Raw genomic sequence first — 13,029 nt, forward strand, 5'->3', positions numbered from 1 at the left:
CGGCTGTTCTCCCCGGATCGCGGTCAGAGCACAAGCCAGGAGCAGCTGCTCAATTATTAAATCAGTTATTTTTTATTCCAACTCCTTGGTCGCCAGTCATTGAGAGAGCAGCATTTCTACATGGTGTCAAGAGTGGGCAGTATGGCAGACGGACTCCACCGCATCAACATCCTTGGATCATAGAATCGTAGAATGTCCAGCGCAGAAGGCCATTCGGCCCAACGAGTCATCAGTGACCCTCCGAATGAGCACTGCAGCTACTCTCCTCAAGCAGAGGTTTAAGAGATAGTGCAGTACCAGCCTGGCTAGCTCAGTCGGTAGAGCATGGGACTCTTAATCCCAGCGTCGTGGGTTCGAGCCCCACGTTGGGCGTGTCTATATTATTATCTGAAAATATTGATGCTGACTGAACTGTTTTCACAACAGGAACACAAGGTTATGTCGTTGGACTGGGAATTTAGAGGTCTGAACTAATCCTTGGTGACAAGATTTAATAAATCTGGAATTGAAATTTCGTCTTGTGAATGGCGCAGAAAGGTTCTGCTTCAGACGGATCATGTTTCCACAACAGGGAATGATTTGACACAACCACAGTGAAGATCTGTCCCCGGTAGACTCGCGGTTCCACGACAGAGAGAGAACAGTTGCATATCAGAGAGCACGGGATATACATTTACAAACAGGGCCTACTCCACCTCGGCACCTTTTCTGTGTCATTGTGTGTGGCCTGATAGTCTCTTACTGCTTTTCTGTGTGTCCGTTACAGCAGTGCTGACGTAACGTATTAATCTCACTTTTCCCAAACAGTAATTGTGATTGATAGATACAGACAGATTTCCACACTGACATTCAGTACCAATGTCTGATAGAAACTGAATCCCACCCTCACATACAGTACCAGACATTGACTCATAATGAAGGAATCCTGCTCTCACAACCTGTTCCAGAGACTGAGGTGCAGAGTGTTCCCTCCACTCGTGAACACTACCTGTGATTTACAGATACAGAACAAATCTCAGTCAGGTGAGTAGCAGAGTTTGATGGGTACGTCATGTATTCCGCAATCACCTTCTCTGCGCCAGATAATCAGATGCAGTCGACACGCGGTGTCTGTGTTGTTTTAACAAGAGTTTTACACAAGAACCGGAACTCATTTACACAATATCAGGGGGAGCAGAAGTAGGCCATTCAGCCCATCGAATATGCTCCGTATTGCAATGAGATCATGCTTGATCTGATATATAACGTGTATTGACCTCATTCGGTGGCACCTTGTCACAGTGGCTACCTCACAGCGCCTGCGATCCGGGTTCAATTCCAGCCTTTGGTCACTGACTGTGTGGATTTCCTCCGGGTGCTGCGATTTCCTCGCACAGTCCAAATGTGTGCGGGTTAGGTGGAGTGTCCATGCTAAATTGCCCCTTAGTGTTCAAAAAGTTGGATGGTGTTACAGGGATGTGGTGGGGACATAGGGGCTCTTTCAGAGGGTCGGTGCCGTGTCGATGGGCCGAATGGCCTCCTTTTACATTTTAATGATTACATGATAATCCTCATGTCCACTTTCCCGGCTTTTTATCTCTAGATTTCATGATGAACCTTTAAAACCAACATTCCAACCAAACATCAGGTACCAGTAACTCCTCAATGGTCGTTAATTTCCCGGCTGTCAATCATTTGGTCAGCCTGAGGAAGTCACATCCTGGAAATGTCATACATTGATCCAGTTCTAAAGTAAATTAAGTCGCTCTAGTCCCTGATGACCATAGGCTGCGTTCCCCTTTGAGGGTGAGATCTGACTGATGGTGAATTAACCTGAGGATCACCACACCTTTGGCGAGGGGCAAGGCTGTGAAGGCGGGGTTTTCCTGATTCAGAGCTATTGTAACCGTGTGATCAGAAACTAATTAACCTGGTTCTCACTCTGTTAATATTGTCTCACGCTGAGGCAAACGTCACCGATTGGATAGTCGAGTGATCGTTCTTCAGTCTTGTCATGGACGGACCCGCTGAATCTTGAGGCACTTTCTGAAAAGTTTACCTTTCTACCAGGAATAGTCTCATCCCAACACAATAATTTATCATTAATCTGCTCCAAGTATACTTTCACGACTCGCTGAAAGAATATAATCTCTATTTCCTGGGGCATGAAACCAGGCAGGAGTAGATACCTGTAACTCAATGATCAGAAAATGTCCATCGTGAAGTGTGTGTTCCGATGATCGACGGATTCCTCGGTGAAGCCGGGAGCGTTTGTGTTTGCTGTCAAATGCTGGTTGATTCGAGTCTTTCAGCGGGGGGCCTTTCACACTGTGTGGAAATATCTTGGAAATAATATTGAAGTGTTTCCCATCAGTACATTCACAAAAGTCCCTGAATGTGATGGGAATTCATTTTACTGACAAAATCTGCATTTCCAACATTGAACATCGGGCTGAAGGCAAAGAGGCGGATATTTTCCATCAATTCATGGATGCAAAACGAATTAAGACTTTTTGACATATGCACTTGTGGGTTGAGGTGGCCGAGTGGTTAAGGCGATGGACTGCTAATCCATTGTGCTTTCTACGCATGCGTTCGAATTCCAGCTTCGTCGGTTTTTCATCCGCTATTTGCTCGCAAGTGGGACTAATTTTTCCAAGATTTATCTGCAGTAACTGATGTGACAATCCAGTCCAAGTTGTCAGGCCAGATTGCAGCGAGTTGTGTTGGAAAAGCGAGAATTCGAAATTCAGTCTTGTTCTGATTGAGATGAATTGATCGGGTAGTGAGAGAGGAACCACTTTGATTTGATTTATTGTCCCATGAAAAGTATTTTTCTGCTACCAAGGGAACATACACATTACATAGATAGTAGACAGAAAAAGTATAATCGACAGAGTACATTGACAAATCGTACATGGACAAACAGTGATTGGTTGCAGTGCGGAACAAGGGGCCAAACAAAGCAAACCCATGAGCAAGAGCAGCATAGGGCGTCGTGAATAGTGTTCTTACAGGGAACAGATCAGTATGAGGGAGAGTTGTTGAGGAGTCTAGTAGCTGTGGGGAAGAAGCTGTTCCTATGTCTGGATGTGCGGGTCTTCAGACTTCTGTACCTTCTGCCTGATGGAATAATCAGTAAAAAGGTAAAACCTGGGTGGGAGGGTCTCTGATAATGTTGTCTGCTGTCCTGCGGCAGCGGGAGTTGTAGACAGAATCACTGTGCGGGTGGCAAGCTTGTGTGATACGTTGGGCTGATGTCACCACACTGCAGTTTCTTGCGACCTTGGGCCGAGCAGTTGCGATCCCAAGCTGTGATGCAGCCCGATAGGATGCTCTCTGTGGTACATCTGTAGACGTTTGTGAGAGTTGATGCAGACATGACGAATTTCCTCTCCTTCCGCAGGAGGTAGAGACGATGTTGGGTTTCTAGACTGTTGCATCAACATGAGTGGACCAGGACAGACTGTTGGTGATGGTGACCCCCAGAAATGTAATGCTATCCACCATCTCCACTTCGCAGCCATTGATGCAGATGGGTGTGTGTGTTGTGCAACGCTTCCTGGCGTCGATGATCAGTTCATTGATCTTTCCGACATTTTGAGACAGGCTGTTTTAGGTACACTATGCAACCAAGTGATTTATCTACCTTCTGTATCTGATTTGTCATTGCTTGCGATCTGACCCACCACAGTCGTATCATCCACAAACTTATAGATTGAGTTGGAGCTAAATCCTGCCACACAGGATATGCCTCCATATTCAGCGGGTCCGGCCATGACAAGACTGAAGAATGATCACTTGTCTATCCAATCAGTGAGGTTTGCCTCACTGTGAGACACGATTAGCAGAGAGAACACCAGATAAATTAAATTCAGATCAGACGGTTATACGAGAACTGAATCATGAAAAGCCCGCCTTCTCACAATTCCCGTTCCAGCCTCCCGGCGCCAGAATGTGGTGACTCGGGCTTTTCACAGTAACTTCATTGAAGCCAACTGGTGACAATAACAGATTATTATTATTATTGCTCCTCGCCTGAGGTATGGTGATCCTCAGGCCAATCATCACCACCAGTCAGATCTCACCCTCAAAGGGGAAAGCAGCCTATGGTCATCAGGGACTAGAGCGAATAAATTTACTTTAGAACTGGATCAATGTGTGATATTTCCAGGCTGTGACGTCACTCAGACTGACCAAATGATTGACAGCCGGAAAATGAACGACCATTGAGGAGTTACTGGTACCTGAGGCTTGGTTGGAATGTTGGTTTTAAAGGTTCATCGTGAAATCCAAAGATAAAAACCAGGGAAAGTGGACATGAGGGTTCTCATGAAATCATTAAAATCTGAAAGGAGGCCATTGTGCCCATCGACTCGGCACCGACCCTCTGACAGAGACCCTATGTCCCCATCACATCCATGTAACACCACCCAACCTTCTGAACACCAAGGGGCAATTTAGCATGTACACTCCACCTAACCAGCACACATTTGGACTGTGCGAGGAAATCGCAGCACCCGGAGGAATCCCACACAGGCACGGAGAGAAAGTGCAAACTCCACACAGTCAGTGATCAAAGGCTGGAATTGAACCCGGATCGCTGGAGCTGTGAGGTAGCCACTGTGACAACGTGCCACCGTATGATATTATAACACGCCATATCATATCAGATCAATCATGATCTCATTGCAATACGGAGCATATTCGATGGGCTGAATGGCCTACTTCTGCTCCTACGTCTTGTACCATGACATTGTGCAATATTCTGCTATTTGTCTCTAAAACCCTTGTTAAAACAACGTTTAGCGAGTTGGTCACACCACAGGTGAAAGGTACTGAAGGAGATAGAAAATGGGTGACCAAAAGACCAAGCAAAAGTAGGAAGGCAGTGCAGGTGTCCCCTGCGGTCATCTCCCTGCAAAACAGATATACCGCTTTGGATACTGTTGAGGGAGATGGCTCACCAGGGGAAGGCAGCGGCAGCCAGGTTCATGGCACCGTGGCTGTCTCAGCTGCGCAGCCGGGCAGGAAGAAGAATGGCAGGGCTATAGTGATCGGGGACTCAATCGTAAGGGGAATAGACAGGCGGTTCTGCGGACACAATCGAGACTCCAGGATGGTATGTTGCCTCCCTGGTGCAAGGGCAAAGGATGTCTCGGAGTGCCTGCAGGACATCCTGGAGGGGGAGGGGGGCGGGTGAACAGCCAGCAGTCGTGGTGCACATAGGCACCAATGATATAGGTAAAAAACGGAACGAGGTCCTACAAGCTGAATTCAGGGAGTTAGAAAGTAAACTAAAAAGTACGACCTCAAAGGTAGTAATCTCAGGATTGCTACCAGTGCCACGAGCTAGTCAGAGTAGCAATGTGAGGATAGATAGGATGAATGCGTGGCTCGAGAGATGGTGCAAGAGAGAATGTACGGCCACACTTGGAATACTGTGTGCAGTTCTGGTCACCCTATTATAGAAAGGATATTATTAAACTAGAAAGAGTGCAGAAAAGATTTACTCGGATGTTAACGGGACTTGATGGTTCGAGTTATAAGGAAAGGCTGGATAGACTGGGACTTTTTTCCCTGGAGCGTAGGAGGCTTAGGGGTGATCTTTTAGAGGTCTATAAAATAATGAGGGGCATAGATAAGGTAGATAGTCAACATCTTTTCTCAAAGGTAGGGGAGTCTAAAACTAGAGGGCATAGGTTTAAGGTGAGAGGGGAGAGATTCAGAAGGGCCAAGGGGGGCAATTTCTTCACTCAGAGGGTAGTGAGTGTCTGGAATGTGCTGCCAGAGGTAGTAGTAGAGGCGGGTACAATTGTGTCTTTCAAAAAGCATTTAGATAGTTACATGGGTAAGATGGGTATAGAGGGTTATGGGCCAAGTGCGGGCAACTGGGACTAGCTTAATGGTAAAAACTGGGCGGTTGAGCCGAAGGGCCTGTTTCCATGCTGTAAACTTCTATGATTCTATTCTATGATTCAAATTCCTGGGGTATGGTGGGGCAGGCAATAAACAAAGAAATAACTGATGCATGTAGAAAAGGTACAGCAGTTATCATGGGGGATTTTAATCTACATGTCGATTGGTTTAACTAGGTCGGTCAAGGCAGCCTTGAGGAGGAGTTTATAGAATGTATCCGCGGCAGTTTCCTAGAACAGTATGTAATGGAACCTACTAGGGAACAAGCGGTCCTAGATCTGGTCCTGTGTAATGAGACAGGATTTATTCAGGATCTTAGTTCGGGATCATCGCGGAAGGAGCGATCACAATATGGTGGAATTTAAAATACAGATGGAGGGTGAGAAAGTAAAATCAAACATTAGTGTTCTGTGCTTATAGAAAGGAGGTTACAGTGGGATGAGAGAAGAACTAGCTAAGTTCTTCAAATACTTTATGGTAAAACAGTTGAGGAACAGTGGACAACCCTGCAAGCGATTTTTCACAGTGCTCGGCAAAGGTATAGACCAACAAAAAGGAAGGACGGTAGAAAGAGGGAAAATCGACCGTGGATATCTCAGGAAATAAGGGAGAGTATCAAATTGAAGGTAAAAGCATACAGAGTAGCAAAGATTAGTGGGAGACTAGAGGACTGGGAAATCTTTAGGGGGCTACTAAAGCTACCAAAAAAGCGATAAGGAACAGTAAGATAGATTATGAGAGTAAACTTGCTCAGAATATAAAAACAGACATTAAAAGTTTCTACAAATATATAAAACAAAAAAGAGTGACTAAGGTAAATATTGGTCCTTTCGAGGATGAGAAGGGAGATTTAATAATGGGAGATGAGGAAATGTCTGAGGAACTGAACAGATTTTTTTGGGTCGGTCTTCACAGTCGAAGACCCAAATAACATGCCAGTAACTGATGGAAATTAGGCTATGACAGGTAAGGACCTTGAGAGGATTGTTATCACCAAGAAGGTAGCGATGGGCAAGCTAATGGGGCTAAAGGTGACAAGTCTCCTGGCCCTGATGGAGTGCTAAAAGTAATGGCTAGGGAAATTGCAAATGCACTAGTGTTAATTTACGAAAATTCACTAGACTCTGGGGTGGTCCCGGCGTATTGGAGATTAGCAAACGTGACACCACTGTTTTAAAAAGGAGGTAGGCAGAAAACGGGTAATTATAGGATAGTGAGCTTAACTTTGGGAGTATGGAAGATGCTGGAATCTATCATCAAGGAAGAAATAGCGAGGCACCTGGATGGAATTGTCCCATTGGGCAGACGCAGCATGGCTTCATAAAGGGCAGGTCGTGCCTAACTAATTGAGTGGAATTTTCTCAGGACATTACCAGTGCGGTAGATAATGGGGAGCCAATGGATGTGGTATATCTGGATTTCTAGAAAGCCTTTGACAAGGTGCCACACAAAAGGTTGTTGTATAAGATAAAGATGCATGGCATTAAGGGGAAAGTAGTAGCATGGATAGAGGATTGGTTAATTAATAGAAAACAAAGAGTGGGGATTGATGGGAGTTTCTCTGGTTGGCAATCAGTAGCTAGTGGTGTCCCTCAGGGATCAGTGTTGGGCCCACAATTGTTCACAATTTACATGGATGATTTAGAGTTGGGGACCAAGGGCAATGTGTCCAAGTTTGCAGACGACACTAAGACGAGTGGTAAAGCAAAAAGTGCAGAGGGCACTGGAAGTCTGCAGAGGGATTTGGATAGGCTAAGTGAATGGGCAAGGGTCTGGCAGATGGAATACAATGTTGACAAATGTGATATTATCAATTTTGTTAGGAATAACAGCAAAAGGTATTATTATTTAAATGATAAAATATTAAAACATGCTGCTGTGCAGAGAGACCTGGGTGTGCTAGTGCATGAGTCGCAAAAAGTTGATTTACAGGTGCAACAGGTGATTAAGAAGGCAAATGGAATTTTGTCCTTCATTGCTAGAGGGATGGAATTTAAGACTCGGAGGTTATGCTGCAATTGTATAAGGTGTTAGTGAGGCCACACCTGGAGTATTGTGTTCAGTTTTTGTCTCCTTACTTGAGAAAGGACGTACTGGCACTGGAGGGTGTGCAGAGGAGATTCACTAGGTTAGTTCCAGAGCTGAAGGGGTTGGATTACAATGCGAGGTTGAGTAGACTGGGACTGTACTCGTTGGAATTTAGAAGGATGAGGGGGTATCTTATAGTAACATATAAAATTATGAAGGGAATAGATAGGATAGATGCGTGCAGGTTGTTTCCACTGGTGGGTGAAAGCAGAATTAGGGGGCATAGCCTCAAAATAAGGGGAAGTAGATTTAGGACTGAGTTTAGGAGGAACCTCTTCACCCAAAGGATTGTGAACCTATGCAATTCCTTTCCCAGTGAAGCAGTAGAGGCTCCTTCATTAGATGTTTTTAAAATAAAGGTAGCATTTTGAAGAATAAAGGGATTAAGGGTTATGGTGTTCGGGTCGGAAAGTGGAGCTGAGTCCACAAAAGATCAGCCATGATCTCATTGAATGGTGGAGCAGGCTCGAGGGGCCAGATGGCCTACTCCTGCTCCTAGTTCTTATGATCTTATCTGGAACATAGACACCGAGTGCCGACTGCGTCTGGTTATGTGGCGGAGAGAAGGTGATTGTGGAATACATGTACCCATCAAACTCTGCTACTCACCTGACTGAAATTTGTTCTGTATCTGTAAATCACAGGTAGTGTTCGCGAGTGGAGGGAACACTCTGCACCTCAGTCTCTGGAACAGGTTCTGAGAGCAGGATTCCTTCAATATGAGTCAATGTCTGGGACTGTATGTGAGGGTGGGATTCAGTTTCTATCAGACATTGGTATTGAATGTCAGTGTGGAAATCTTTCTGTATTGATCGATCACAATTATTGTTTGGGAAAAGTGAGATTAATACGTAACATCAGCACGGCTGTAACAGACAGAGAAAGACACAAAGAAAAGCAGAAAGAGACCATCAGGACACACACACAGTGACACACAGAAAAGGTGCAGTGCAAACCAGCAAGATACTGAGATGGAAAAACTGGTTATTGAGGAAAATGTGTTTTCTGCTGCACACAGAGAGGCCCTGTTTGTAAATGCATATCCTGCTGGGTAATCGTGCTGTCTGCTGTGTAACTGTGTTCTCTGCTGTGTAACCGAGCTCTCTGCTGTGTAACTGAGCTCGCTGCTGTGTAACTGTGCTCTCTGCTGTGTAACTCAGCTCTCTGTTGGAACCGTGACTCTGCCGGTGACAGATCTTCACTGTGGTTGTGTCAAATCATTACCTATGGTGCAAATGTGCTTCCGGTTGTGGAAATATGGTCCCTCTGAAGCAGAACCTTTCTGCGCCGTTCCTGAGACGAAATTTCAATTCCAGATTTATTAAGTCTTGCCACCAAGGTGTAGTTCAGACCTCTATAATCCCAGTCCAGCGACATAACCTTGTGTTCCTGTTGTCAAAACAGTTCGTTCAACATCAATATTTTCAGTTAATAATATAGACGCGCCCAACGTGGGGATCGAACCCACGACGTGGGATTAAGAATGCAGTGCTGTACCGGCTGAGCTAGCCGGGCTGGTGCTGCACTATCCGTTAAACCTCTTTCTGTAGAGAGTAGCTGCGGTGCTCATTCGGAGGGTCAGTGCTGACACGTTGGGCCGAATGGCCTCCTTCTGAGCTGGTGATTGTACGATTCTATGACACAAGGATGTTGATGCGGTGGAGTCCTTCTGCCATACTGCCCACTCCTGACACCATGTAGAAATGCTGGTCTCTCAGTGACTGGCGACCAAGGAGTTGTAATAAAAAATAACTGACTTAATAATTGAGCAGCTCCTCCTGGCTTGTGCTCTGACCGCGATCCGGGGAGAACTGCCGGAATCCCGACACGTGATCATGTTAGTTGCGTCATCAGGTCATCATGTGACCGTTCGGCCTGCACAGGTCTCCCTCTGTAATTTCTAGCTGTCATTATTTACATTTTCTTCCAGACTGTAAAGTGTGGTCCTGTTCCATTTGAATTTCTAATATATTTCCAATGTAACTGATGTTGTTCCACAAACTATTTAATCAGTAGAATTGTGCGTTTAGGGAGCTGAGGTTTTCGAGTCTCTCAAGGCTTCTCTCCAAATCCAATGGTCATTTTCCACGAAGATTCAACCCCTCCTCACATAAACCCCGGGGCCCCGTTGATCGTTTGAATGCAATAAATTCCTGGAGTGATTCCAGGCTGGTTTTAGAATGTATTCTATCGACCAAATTACTAATGAATGGTACCTTGGCCGCAGCTGCGATGGCCGAGTGGTAACGGTGTTGGGCTTGAAGTCCAGTGGGTGTTACCCCGCGCAGGTTCGAGCCCTGCTCGCAGCGACTGTGGTTCGAAATGTTTGCTCAACTCCTCGCACAAGCGGCTGACTCGGGAATGAATCGGAATTCCGATTGGTTGTAAATAAACGGTTTGAACATTAATCGAGTTCAGTCAGAGATTTAACATTTTTGGGGGAAACTGAACGAAATATAAAGATGGAAACGTGGTTTGGTTTCATTCAGCTGAATGTATTTCTGGGAAAAAGATCGTGTTAGAAATGGAACATTTTTATCTCTCTATCTGTTTCTTTGTTTCTTTCTCTCTCCCTCACTCACTGTTTTTGTGCTTCTCCGGGGACTGATTGGATTCACAGTGAAACTCAGCCCCATCTCACCACAACTCTTTTGGACGAATACATCCTGGTGATGGACGGTCCTGAATCAGTGGATCGAGAGAGAACGAGGTGACTGCAGTCTGACTCTTACTCTGAAAACCAGTTAGTGCGCCCTTGTACAAAGTGGATGTGTCTGAGAACAGGAGGAAAGCAGATCATGGGCCTGTGATTGATTTTATTGAGCCGGACCGAGAAAAGTGAGGCAGACTTTTAACCAGTCAGCGCCTGTCTGTGAGCTGAGAAGGAATTACGGCTGATATTGAGACAGTTCAGAGTGAATTGTTACAGCAAATCGAATCTTCAAGAGGTGTTGGTATATTGATTTCAGAGAGAACGTCATAGTTTCTTAAATGATCAGTTGCGCTTGCTTTTGTTTTGTTCAGTAATTTGGGGAATCTGTTTGGAGCGGGTGCAGTTGGTCAATATCTGTGCCTCTTGATTGTGCGATTGGGCCGAAGTCGGGTGGTCTTTCCGTGGGTCGGTATCGACTCGATGGGCCGAATGGCCTCCTTCCGCACTGGACCCATTCTACGATTACTGAAATAGGGTGAAAACGGCAGCAGCAGGACACAAGGACAAGTTACGGTCTCAGGCCAGAGTAAGTGTCCAAAGTAATGACACACACAACATTAGAAATTAATGAGATAAATACATTTATTGTGGACTGGTGCCATCTCCTGGCAGAACGGGAGCCGTGCGACACGGACACTCTCATTCAGGAGCATTTTACATTGGAGTGAAATAGCTTACGCTCAGTATGAATGTGTTCCAAAACAGTTTATCAAGCTAATCTAAAGTACCAATTGGATTCTGGTTCTGTCATTGAGCGATGGTGGTATAGTGATGAGAATAGCTGCCTTCCAAACAGTTGACCCGGTTTCGATTCCCGGCCATCGCAATAAAAAGCTGGTTGTATATTTTTGCGCCACTTCGTGAGTTTCAAACCGAGAAAGGGAAACAGTTCCGAACTCAGAATTTGGGCCCTTGGATAATGAGGAGGGAGGGGGTAAAAAGGCAGGAGTTGCATCTCCTGCACTTGCAAAGAAAGGTGCACATAGAAAGTGAGCGGATATTGGCGGTGGAGCAGCGGTCGCGGAGGGGATTGTCCCTTCGTCTGGTGAATGGGGAGAGCAGGGGAGGGCGTTTTTGAAGATGTCATAAATGGTCCCTGGAATACTGAGACTGACGGGATGCAAGGTGAGAACAAGCGGCACCAAATCAGTTCAGCTCGACTTACACAGGACACAACAATGTCAGTAACGGAAAGATCTTTTGGGATAAGAGCAAGAGTTTTGCAACATCGTTCACTTTTATTTCCATTTCCCACCTTAGCCGCTTTTCCTACAAATGTTGGCAGCGGTTGGATTCCACCCGCATCCTCGAAGAGACTGAAACCTAAACCCATCTCCTCAGACCGCTCGGCCTCGCTATCCTAAAGGTTCATTGTTTCTGATACTGATGACCGGTGATTGGCATCTTGCTGTTTATCAGCTGAGTCCAGGATTTCACACTGAGGGAGAAGGAAATGATCCAATCACAGAGCTGGAACGCTGCTTCTAGTTTTCTCCCCACAAATGCTATTTAATTCTGAGCATTTCCAGCATTTCCTGTGTTTATTATTTATTATTTCCAGCATTTGAAGTAATTTGCTTTGTGATTAGTGAACTTTCTGAGCTGAGTTCAGGGGACTCGCTTTCCAAAATTATCTAAAAGTTATTTGACGGGATGTGGGTGTCGCTGAATCCGTCAACAATTGTTGTCCAAAATGTATTACCCTTGAGAATTTGGCGGTGACGTGATTCTTGAGCCGCTGCAAGTCCATGTGGAGTATGTACACACACAGTGCTGTTAGGGAGGGAGTTCCGGGATTGTGAGCCAGCCACAGAAAGGGTGATATATTTCGCAGGATGGTGTGTGTCTCGGAGTGGAACTTGCAGGTGGTCGCTGTTTCTCTGTATCTGCTCCCCTTGTGTTTCCAGGTGAGAGATCCCGCGGGTTTGGATGGAGCCTCACGGAGGAAAAGTCAATGTCTGGGGTGGGATTCGAACCCACGCCTTCAGAAAAGTCTGCGACCTTAACACTCGGCCACACTGGGAAAAACATTGGGTAACAGCAAATTCCTGCCGATGCTGGAATCTGAAACGAAAGAGAAAATGCTGGAAAATCTCAGCAAGTCGAGCAGCATCTGTAGGGAGAGAAAAGAGCTAACGTTTCGAGACCAATGACTCGTCTTTGACAAAGTGTCATTAGACTCGAAACGTTCGGTCTTTTCTCTCCCTACAGATGCTTCCGGACCTACTGAGATTTTCCAGCTTTTTCTCTTCCGGCCATCCTGACACACTGATGTGATCAACCGGTTAAGTGGGGATTGGGCCAAGGGCCGCAGCGGACTCGATGAGCCT

General features: G+C 45.7%; 2 non-coding genes across 2 annotated transcripts; both read left to right on the plus strand.

Annotated features, from left to right (window-relative positions):
- The first annotated feature begins 299 nt into the window (after nt 1-299).
- Nucleotides 300-372, plus strand: trnak-cuu (transfer RNA lysine (anticodon CUU)). The gene has a single exon. It is a non-coding gene; the product is annotated as a tRNA-Lys (tRNA).
- A 9,840-nt stretch (nt 373-10,212) lies between these two features.
- trnas-uga (transfer RNA serine (anticodon UGA)) lies at nt 10,213-10,295 on the plus strand. The gene has a single exon. It is a non-coding gene; the product is annotated as a tRNA-Ser (tRNA).
- Nucleotides 10,296-13,029: the final 2,734 nt, after the last annotated feature.

Source organism: Scyliorhinus torazame, chromosome 24 (assembly GCF_047496885.1).
Source record: "Scyliorhinus torazame isolate Kashiwa2021f chromosome 24, sScyTor2.1, whole genome shotgun sequence".
In the NCBI taxonomy this organism is placed as follows: Eukaryota; Metazoa; Chordata; class Chondrichthyes; order Carcharhiniformes; family Scyliorhinidae; genus Scyliorhinus; species Scyliorhinus torazame.